Raw genomic sequence first — 11450 nt, forward strand, 5'->3', positions numbered from 1 at the left:
GGTGAACTTCTAGACATTGCGCAGCCGAGCTGGCTTGCGCATGCCCTCGATGGCCTTGATCTTCTCCAGGGTTGCCTCAATGCCGCGCTCCGAGACGAGGAAGCCAAGTAGCTTTCCGGCCGGGACGCCGAAGATGCATTTCTCCGGGTTGAGCTTGACTCGGTACTCGCGCAGGTTAGCGAAGGTTTCCTTCAGGCCGTCAAGGAGCGTGAGGTGCTGCTTGGTCTTCACCATGATGTTGTCCACATAGATGTGGATGTTGCGGCCGAGTTTCCCCAGTAGGCATTTCTGCATACAGCGCTGCAAGGTGGCGTCGGCGTTCTTCAGGCCAAATGACATGGTGATGTAGCAATACGCCCCAAAGGGCATGATGAATGAAGTCTTTAAGGCATCGGCATCATCGATAGCGCGCGGGCCTAGCCGGCTGGCGACCACGCCACGAGGGTCCGGGTCGACCGAAGTCGAACGTCGGTCGGGTTGCAGGGGAGGATCACACTAGTGCCGGTCTTCCGGAGCCGGCTCATCGCCCAAGCTGCCGGTAGCCATCGGGGGGGTTACGCCGGGTCCGAGTGCGGCCTAAGTACGCTTCGCCGGGTGGCGAAGACGCAGTGTTCTGCTGATCCTCGGGACCATTGGTGCGGATGGAGCCGGATCCCGCCGGCTTGGCTAGTTGGTAGAGGCGGTCTTGCTGCGCATTGGCCGCGTCGAGGAGGTCGTTCACCCGCTTCAGGCAGTCCTTTAGCTCCTCGCCTGTGAGCTGATCCAGGCCGACTGTGGCTGCCTGGGCGACACGCATATTCTTCACGGTAGTCTCGTAGACAGGAGGGATTGCAACGAAGCCACGGATGATTGCGTCGCCCCGGGCTCGCGCGTCGGCGACCTGTCCTGGCTCGTTCGCAGCAGGCGTGAAGCTATAAGCGGCGTTGCGCTCCAGCTGAGCGGAGTCCAGGTGGCGTTGCGTGGCAGCGAGCATCTCGGTCAGGTGCAGCAGGCGCTGGCGGTCTTCCTTGAGCCGAGTCCGGGCCTCGGTGATGTTGGAGGCGTCGACATCGGTGGTGATGGGAATGCAAAGGCTCTGCATTGTGGCGTGCAGCGGGTACAGCGGGCTGGCGCAATCCGCTATGGCCCTAGCTTCGACGGCCTTCCTCTCCGCGCTGGATGAAGAGGCACCGGTGTCGGCGACGAATACCTCCATGCAGAGGCCATCGCCCCGGCTGGAGCACCGTCCCCGAGGGAGATGGGGCAGACAGAGATGTCAAGTACCTCGCTGGGGTACTCGTCGACCGCGAGCGCATCGGAGATGCGCAGCGCGGTGAAGGAGGCGGCGAGCACGTCTATGACGTCATCCGCCAGCGTGACGGGTGTCGGTGTCAAAACCGGAGGATCTCAGGTAGGGGGTCCGGAACTGTGCGTCTAAGGTTGATGGTAACAGGAGACAGGGGACACGATGTTTACCCAGGTTCAGGCCCTCTCTATGGAGGTAATACCCTACGTCCTGCTTGATTGAAATTGATGAATATGAGTATTACAAGAGTTGATCTACCTCGAGATTGTAATGGCTAAACCCTAGAGGTCTAGCTTGTATGGCTATGGTAATGAGTCTCTCTCCCTCTGGACTAAGCCCTCTGGTTTATATAAACACCAGGAGGGTCTAGGGTTACATAAGGTCGGCTACAAAGAAAGGAATCTACATATTTGATCGCCAAGCTTGCCCTCCATGCCAAGGAGAGTCCCATCCGGACACGGGTGCAGTCTTCGGTCTTCATATCTTCACTGCCCATCAGTCCGACCCATGGCTAACAGGCCGGACGCCCAAGGACCCCTTAGTCCAGGACTCCCTCAGTAGCCCCTGAACCTAGCTTCAATGACAAGGTATCCGGCGCATAGATCTGTCTTCGGCATTGCAAGGCGGGTTCCTCCTTCCGAACTCCAAGATAGTCTTAGGACGAAACAATCGGGTCCGGATGTATAACACACACAACCGCAGAGAGAATATAATTTTACACGAGTCCAATCTGCTGACAACGTTATTAATGTTTCGAACCGTCTTTTGTCTGCCACTCCCCGTTTCGAGACGCGGTTGCCATTGGCACGTCTTGTCAAAGCAGAGATCGTGTCCCCTCATTACGGGATTCTCATCAATACGGGCGTGGGTAACCCAACCGTGTCGTTTACACAGCCCTTGGGAATAGGCGAGTTTTAAGGCGAGCAGAGAGGCGTTTGATATTCGCGTCCTTTATAAGGGGATAAGGATTCGTCCTCACTCACCCATGCCTTCTCCTTCCTCTGCCCATCCATTCTTGAGCTCCAGCGCCCAAGCTCTAGCTTCCCACACCAGAGAAAGCACTCCAACCATGTCCGGATCCGGAGCTAGTGGCAAGTGGATGGCCTCCTCTGTTAAGAGGAAAGACATCAAGGAGCTCCGAGAGGCCAGATACCTAGCCAAGGAGATCGTTCACCGTCTCCCGGCCGAGGGACAGATAGTCCCTACCACAAAGCCCCATGAGAGGGTTGTGTTTCTCACACATTTCGTCCGCAGGCTGGGATTCCCTCTCCATCCGCTTGTCCGCGAACTGATGTTTTACTATGGGCTGGACTTCCATGATCTAGTCTCCAAGTTCATCCTCAGCATCTCAACATTTATAGTCGTTTGCGAGGCCTTTCTCCGTATCCCACCTCACTTCGGCCTATGGCTGAAGACCTTCAATGTGAAGCCGAAGGTGGTGAGCGGCCAACAAGCAGAGTGTGGAGGCGCCATGGTGGGCAAGATGCCCAATGTCACCTGGCCCGAAGGCTCCTTTGAGGAGACGGTGAAGGGGTGGCAGTCGGGGTGGTTCTACATCACCGAGCTGCGCAACACCAATTGGGCGGCGGCCCTCGAATTCCGATCTAAAGCTCTGATGCGGCTCACCTCCTGGAAAGAGAAGGGCCTAACCTGGGGCTCTTCGAGCGAGCTGACTGGGCTCCAGACGTGCGTCTAGAACATGATAGCCAAGAGGATCAAACTCGTCAACGTGATCCAGGTTGTGCTCATTCGCCAGATCCTTCAGTGCCAACGCCGGACTTGCTATTTGTGGGAGTTCGATCCGACCAAGCACCAGACGCTACTAGAGCTCTTCGGCACGATGCACGAAGAAATCTGGAAAGTGCTCTTCAAGACTAGCGAGACACCACCGCCCTCGACCGAGGATCACGGGCTCAGCTTAAAACGCTAGGCCAATTTGGTAAGTTCTTTCATGTTTTCAAGGTATACCCTCTACTGGCATATTTTAAGGAAGGAGTTTAAGCCTTCTATCAATTTTTCAGGCCTGGATCGATATAGCGGGGCGGATTAACTGTCCGGCTTCGCTACTCGGAGACCAAGAAACCCCACTTCTGACGAAGATGATGTTTCCGGCGCCTTATGAGGTGCCAAAGAAGAAGGCCAAGAAAACAGCCAAAGGGTCCAGGAGTGGCCTTCGCCGAAAAGGTGCTTCGGATGTGATGTCAGACGAGACTCCCTCTTCGGCCTCCAAAGACCACGACGAAGAGGAGGAAAACAACGACTCCCCTGAGGTGGGAAGGAAGAAAAGGGGGGCACCCCAACCCTGGAGGCGAAGGCGCCCAAGAGGGGGAAGGGCTCCCTCGCGGATAACTCCGTGTGGGATGTCGATAGCAGTCCGGAGCGACCCCCCCCCCCGAACCAAGCCTCAGGCTGCCTCATAAGTACCTTATGCACATCCAAATGTCTGGCCTTTCCATTTTGTAATATTAATATGTTTAAATTATGCTATTGCAGTCTGGCCCGTGACAGCTCCCCGCGATCCTCAACAGGAGGTTCGCTGGATTCAAAGGAGATGGCCAGCGTGTCACCGTCGCCCACTCACTCTCCCTCGGCCAATGGTGATGATGAGGTGGTGTCCCAAAGGACCTTCCCAGACCGGGGGGAGGTCCTAGCGATCGTCAAGGTGGCGCCCCAGGATGACTCCTTGGCTGCCGGACACAAGGGGGGAAAAGCCCCCATGGCGACTGGTGATGGGGGCCGAGTTCCATTCGGCCCTCAGCCGGATACCATTTCAGAGACCTACCCGGCTCTGGAGTCCAGTGAATGGCCTTCCCCGAAAGGAGGAGGTGTGCCTATTCCGCCGGTGACCTCTGTCCAACCAGAGGCACCGGATAATCTACTGGGAGCACTGCGAGACGCCTCCATTGTGGATGAGCACCGTGTCCTTATTGGCACGATGATCGAAAAGGTTTAGTCCGCCAAAAGCAGACTGACCGAGGCCTGCACTAGCCTTCTAACAGGCGTTGAGGTAAGCAATGTAATTGTAGAGAGAATATCACAGTGTAGACAGTAGCCCCTGATGCTCTGTTCGGTCTCCGAAAGGGAAAAGCCGAACTGTGGAGGTCTCCGGACTGAAGCAGAGCCTGGAGTGGGCCGAGAAAGATCTCGGCCTCATGAAGAAGCAGCTAGAGGACAGCCAAGGTATGCAGTAACCTGCGTGTATATTTAGGAAGGATGAATGGTTTGTGCTGACTAAAATGCCATGAACTTTATTAGGGGCCACGACCGAGGTGGCGGCCCTTAAGAAGGTGTTAGCCGAGGCCGAGGACAAAGCGGCCAAGGAACGCGCCGCGTGCGGGAAGCACGAGGTCTGGGTCAGTGAGGTACATCAAGAACTTGAGGACTCCGTCAAGAAGTACTAGCCTTTGGAGCGTGATTCTAAGACACAAGCGTCCAAACTTGCGAACGCTTGCCGGAGCGCACAAGAGGCTCGAGCCGAGGCCCAGAGCGCCCTTCAGGAAATCCAAGCGGCCAAGAAGATCGCGGTGGGTAAGGCTTTCATTATGCAAAGAAAATATGTCAAGGAAGTGTTCCTTTTACTTACCCGAATTTGGAGCTCTCCAGGGGCGTTTACAGATTTGCCGCGCAGCGTATCAGATGCTACCGAGTTCTATCGAGCCGAAGAAGGAAGTTATACGGAGAAGTTGTTCTGGTCTTACTATCTTGGACCAGAGCATCTGTTGTCCTTCAACGACCAGCTGAAACAGCTGGTCGAGCTGCACAAGGCGGCCGGGCTAGCCATGAAGGAGCTGATAGTCCGACTATGGCCTGCCGCGCTGATACCCGACAGCTACTTCGGACTTGTGAAGCGGCTTGTTGATGCCTGCCCACGGCTTGAGGTTATAAAGTGGTCAGTCTGTATCGAAGGTGCATGGATGGCCTTTGCCCGCGTCAAGACGCACTGGGCGAAGATGGATGCCAAGAAGCTAATGACCGAGGGGCCGCCTGAGGGCAAGGAGTACCGGCGACCCAAGTTATATTTTGATGGTGTCCTGGAGGGATCCCACCTTGTGGCGGAGCAATGTACTAAGGATGTTATATTCCCATGAAAACATTTGTATTATCATGTCTTGTAATATGGAACAATGATGTTATATAATATAATGCTTGTGCTTTTAAAATTTTACCTCCTTTGCGACCGTTTATGAAATCTGAGGGTTGACCAGTCGTCGGCTTCTACCCCCACGTAGATAGTATGGGGGTGTTCGGGATAAATCTAAACACTCTTTACTCCATATTTTGGTCCTTAAAGGAGGTGTTTAGCGCAACGAACAAGGCAATCAGACTATACGGCCTTTATCGCCCTCACTTAGCCATAGGAGTTTGACAATGAGAATTTTGGCGAAGCCCCTGGTATTCGGAAGGCCGAACTAGGGGCGCTATACACACCTGATCGGGTAAAAACCGATTCCTCGCATAAAGCGGAAAAAAATATCTAAGGATTTGAAACCTCTCGAAGAGCTGACCAGCTCTCGCTGCATCATGACAGTCAGTTTTCGGCTTTCTCTACTGAGGTGCTCGTCCGTAAGAACCGGGACACAATTGCAGTAGTTCTCCCTTTACTACCCTAGCCGATATAGCGGAACATAAGGTAGTAAGCACAGGAGCTGGTCAACCCAACTATTGAACAAAGACATGATTCGGAGCCGATGCATATAATGCTATAAGTTCGGGGTGCCGAACTGTACTGTAAAAAGTGTTCGGACTTTGTTGCCGTATTGCAGGGCGCGATGAAGCCCCTAGCGAAGTAATACGTACCAGAGTGTACGGGTGCAATGAGTATTTGTAATGTGATTAGTACGTCGAGGCGTACTTGTACAAGTAATGCAATAAGCAAGTAAGGCTATTTATCATGCCATGACCAAGAGCGAGCTGCGTGCAGGTATGTAAAACAGGTATAACAATCGTTAGCAGAGACCACCTGGGGATTCCCTTGTACGCCAAAGCTCCTTGCCTCCTTGGGGTGTCCGATGAACGAGTTGTCAGGAGAAACCTCGAAAAGAGAAAAACCCGAAATGAAAAGGAAAAGTAAAAGTGTGTGAATCCTAGGGTCGGTCGAGCCGCACTATGCCTCCGTCGATACCCATGAGATTTTGAGTGTGTAGTTATGTACGCGCGGTACGAATGCCACCGTTTGATCGGGACTGGGACGGAGCCGGGCTGTCTTGCTGTAGAATAGTCTGGACTCTTTTAATGGTGTCCGGGGGCTTGGCCGCCGAACTAAGGTTCTGCTGGAAAAGGTTGCGCTGTATTTCCACTGTTAAGGCCGTTGTGTGCTCCTCGGTACGGAGGGAGCGTTCCGTATTTCCATTGATTGTTATGATGCCGCGTGGACCGGGCATCTTGAGCTTGAGATAAGCGTAGTGAGGTACCGCATTGAATCGAGCGAATGCGGTTCGTCTGAGGAGTGCGTGATAGCCGATGCGAAAGGGGACGATGTCGAAGATTAACTCCTCACTTCGGAAGTTGACCGGAGATCCAAAGACAACCTCTAGTGTGATTGAGCCCGTATAGCGGGCCTCTACGCCTAGTATGACTCCTTTAAAGGTAATCCTTGTGGGCTTGACCCGTGATGGCTTAATGCCCATTTTGCACACTGTATCCTGATAGGGCAGGTTGAGGCTGCTGCCATCGTCTATGAGGACTCGCGTCAGGTGGAATCCATCAATGATTGGGTCTAGGACTAGTGCGGCTGATCCGCCATGCCGGATCTGGTCAGATGATCCCGATGATCAAAAGTGATCGGGCACGATGACCATGGATTAAATTTTGGGGCGACTGGCTCTATCGCATAGACGTCTCTGAGTGCGCACTTGCGCTCCCTCTGGGGGATGTGTGTAGCATATATCATGTTCACCATTTTGACCTGAGGGGGAAACTTCTTCTGTCCCACTGTGTGTGGCTGCCGGGGCTCCTCATCACCGTCCTCGCTCTGCGATCCCTTTTCCTTGTTTTCGGCATTTAACTTGTCGGCTTGCTTAAAAACCCAGCAATCTCTGTTGGTATGGTTGGCTGGTTTGTCTGGGGTGCCATGGATTTGGCACGGACGGTCGAGTATGTGGTCTATGCTGGATGGTCCCTGATTGTTTCTTTTATACAGCTTTTTCCGCTGACCGAACTTGGAGCCGCTGAATCCGGCATTGACAACAGTGTCATCGGTGTTGTCATCATTGCTTCGGCGTTTGTGTTTGCCACGTCGGAGCTTGTCGTTGGGGTTCTTAACCTTACAGGGGCCTGCCTCGCTAGCTATGTTTTTGCTACAAGCCAACCAACTATCCTCACCCGCGCAAAAGTGGGTCATGAGTGCCATGAGGCCTGCCATAGATTTTGGCTTTTCTTGGCCGAGGTGGCGGGCGAGCCATTCGTCGCAGATGCTATGTTTAAAGGCCGCTAGGGCTTCGGCATCCGGACAGTCAACGATCTGGTTCTTCTTGGTTAGGAACCTACTCCAAAATTTCCTGGCTGACTCTCTAGGTTGTTGGACTATGTGGCTTAAGTCATCAGCATCTGGTGGCCGGACATATGTACCTTGGAAGTTGTCAAGGAAGCCTTCTTCCAAGTCCTCCCAGTTGCCGATAGAATTTTTAGGAAGGCTATTTAACCAGTGCCGAGCTGGCCCTTTGAGCTTTAGTGGGAGGTATTTGCTAGCGTGGAGGTCATCTCCGCGGTCCATGTGGATATGGAGAATAAAATCCTCGATCCATACCGCGGGGTCGGTTGTTCCATCATATGATTCAATGTTAAAGGGTTTGAACCCTTAGGGGAATTCGTGATCCATTGGTGAAGCAAAGAGGGTGTGTGGCACCTCTATATCGGGGCGCGTCGCGACGTAGCTCCGATGGAGTCCGTCTGTGGTTGTCGGCTCGGGTGTGACTAGGTTTGTCACGTCCGAATAGGTAGCCATAATCACGTGTCGAGGAACGTCCTCGCAATCTGTAAATTGATCGGGTATATCCTGCTTTATTCTTCAGGTCTTGTCGAAGGTCATATGTATGACCGTGAGCAGATTTACCTCTGCCTTTGCGATGAGGCGGGGCGGGCTGGTGTTCGGCTTGAGTTGCCGCTTTGTCCCGTCCACGTGGTGGTCGGTCAGCCGCATTATGTGATGATGGTATGTGTTCCGGCGCCTCGTCGTCGAACTGAGGTAGTAATTTGCGCTTCGGGTAGCTTTTGGTCGGGCGCCTGAGGCCGTATTCTTCGGCTGCTAGGACGTCGGTCCATTTATCATTGAGCAGATCTTGGTCATCTTGAAGCTGCTGCTGCTTCTTTTTCAGGCTCCTTGCAGTGGCTATTAGCTGGCGCTTGAAGCGCTCCTGCTCAAGAGGTTCCTCAGGCACGATGAAATCTTTGATGCCGAGGCTCGCCTCATCCTCGGAGAGCGGAAGATAATTACTGTCCTCCGAGTCCTCGTGCGTGGCTTGTCTACCAGGGCTAACCTGCCCATCTTCCTGTTCATCCCGTTCGGTAGCTGTGTCAACGGGGTCCTCGTTGTCTTAGGCACCTTCCAGAGTGTTATCTTCTCCTGTGCCGGTGTTGCTATCTTTACTGCGGCGTGACTTAGAGCGGTGCCGCTGACGCCGGTGTTTCGATTGTATCTCATGAGGTTTATCCTCAACTGGGTCTTCTTTGTCATCGCCGCTATTCTCCTTTGGTTCATTCACCATGTGTACATCGTACGAGGAAGTGGCCGTCCAGCGTACGGTGAACGGTGGGCCCTGGGCCTCTTCTTCTCCGACATCGTCGTCCATACCGTCGATGTCATCAGAGCTGTAATCAAGCATGTCGGTTAAGTCCTTGACAGTGGCTATAAAGTGGGTGGCGGGTGGGGAGCGTGATTCCCTATCATCAGCTTCTAGTTCGAACCGGATATAGTTCGGTTGTGAGTCCTCCGCCAGGGACAGGTTCTTTAATGAGCTTAGCACGTTGCCCAAGGGTGAGTGCTGGAAGATGTCTACGGCACTGAACTCGAAGATCGATAGACAATCAAGTTCGGCATCCGTGGACTCACATGGTTCGGAACTTACACACGGAGACGAGTCCAAGGTTCCGGTGACAAAAATACTGTGTGAGTTTAAGTCCATGTGCGGCTCCAATGCCGGGGAGTCTGTGGCCTCTATGGTGGGGTTGAACCTCCAATCCTTGTATGTCGTAGTGTGCTTTGGATCTAAGGCCAGAGTGGTCACAGGAGCTATCTCCTCGATGCGGTCTGACAACAGGTTTAGGTCATGTTCGTCAAGGTGACCGGGAGCGGTTGTCGTGGTCTCGAATCCGGCGAAGATCAAATCTCCACGGATGTCTGCAACGTAGTTCATACTCCCAAATCTGACCTGATGGCCAGGGGCATAGCTATCGATCTGCTCCAGGTGGCCAAACGAGTTGGCCCTCAGTGTAAAGCCGCCGAACACGAAGATCTGTTCGGGGAGGAAGGTTTCTCCTTGGACAGCATCACTATCGACAATTGAAGGTGCCATCAAACCTTTCGTCGATTGCAAAGTGGAACTCTCAATGAAAGCACCAATGTTGGTGTCAAAACCGTCGGATCTCGGGTAGGGGGTCCCGAACTGTGAGTCTAAGGTAGATGGTAACAGGAGACAGGGGACACGATGTTTACCCAGGTTCGGGCCCTCTCTATGGAGGTAATACCCTACGTCCTGCTTGATTGATATTGATGAATATGAGTATTACAAGAGTTTATCTACCTCGAGATCATAATGGCTAAACCCTAGAGGTCTTTGGGCAGGACCTCAAGCTGCCCCATGGTGGGGGCCAATTGTCATGGTGGGCGCACGACAGATGCCAAGGGATGGCTAAAGAGAGGAGGAGGATCGAGGGCACCGGTGGGCTCTAGAGGTGAGGTCGGCATGAGCGAGCGTGGGATGCAACACATACCCAGGTTCAGGGGTCTCCTGAGAGATAACACCCCTAGTCCTACCGAGTGTGATTTATACGTAACAGTACGGAGTTGCTCCTAGAGCTGTATGGAGGAAGAAGGATGGCAGGCCAAGGCTTAGGTCTCTCCTTCTCCTAGTGTGTATGGCTAGTCTGATCCTATGCTTTGTTGTGTGATGGCTATCGTTCTTGTTGTGCCCGTATGCATGAGGGCTCCTGGGGGTTTTATAGGACAACACCCCAGGGGTACAATGGTAATGTTACAAGGCCATGGGGCCGGGTTGTCATTGTTTGGGAAGCCGGCGCTGGGACCCACCGGGTGCCAGGGCTCGTCGGAGTGGGCCCTGCGTGCCTAGGGGCACTATTTGCCATCTTGTCGAGCGTCATGGAGTGGCCGGGTTGAGTCTGCTATAGTGGCGCACCGTCAGGTCGCCGCTTGCTGGTGTCAGCAGTGACGACAGGTGCACTGTTGCCACGCTGGCCTTGGTCAGCAGGTAGGTGGGGCATTGTTGCCACGCCTCGGCTGACCAGAGGCGTGGGCGGGGTACTATTGCCTTGCTCATCCCTGAATGGAGACTTGTCTCACCTTTCGGCTGGGATGGGATAGGAGCTGACCCGTGACCGGGTCGAGGAAACACGCCAAAGGGGGAGCTGGCTTGTTGGAGAAGTCTTGGTTTGCCGGGTTTAGCCGTCTCGTACCAGCCGTTGGGGCCGGGTTGAGGAGTTCGGCCGGGTCAAAGAGTTCGACCGGGTCGTGGGGCTTGCCGGGTTGAGCCACCCGGCTAGGCGCGAGCTGGATTGATGGGCGTCGCTGGCCCTGGTGTTTTTAAAAGGATCCGGGTTTCATTGCGTGCCCGGGGTTCATCCCCCCGATAGGTGGTATAATTTTAATCTTGAGATTATCTACATCATGAGTAATTTTATCAATGCTCCTAGACATATCATCAATCTTATTCAATTTTTCTTCTATCGTAGTGTTGAAAACTTTTTAAGCATTAATAAGTTCTTTATATTACTCTCAAGATGCATCCTATTATTATTATAAGAATTAACATAGGAATTGCCATAATTATTAGAGGAATTTCCAGGAAAAGGCCAAGGATTAAAATTACCTGTATCAGCATTATTATTGAAGTTGTTTCGCGAGACAAAATTCACATTTACGGGATCATTATTTTTCTCAATCAAAGTAGACAAAGGCATATCATCAAGATCAATAGCAGCATTTTTACTAGCA

Source organism: Triticum urartu, chromosome 1 (genome assembly GCF_003073215.2).
Source record: "Triticum urartu cultivar G1812 chromosome 1, Tu2.1, whole genome shotgun sequence".
Taxonomy (NCBI): Eukaryota; Viridiplantae; Streptophyta; class Magnoliopsida; order Poales; family Poaceae; genus Triticum; species Triticum urartu.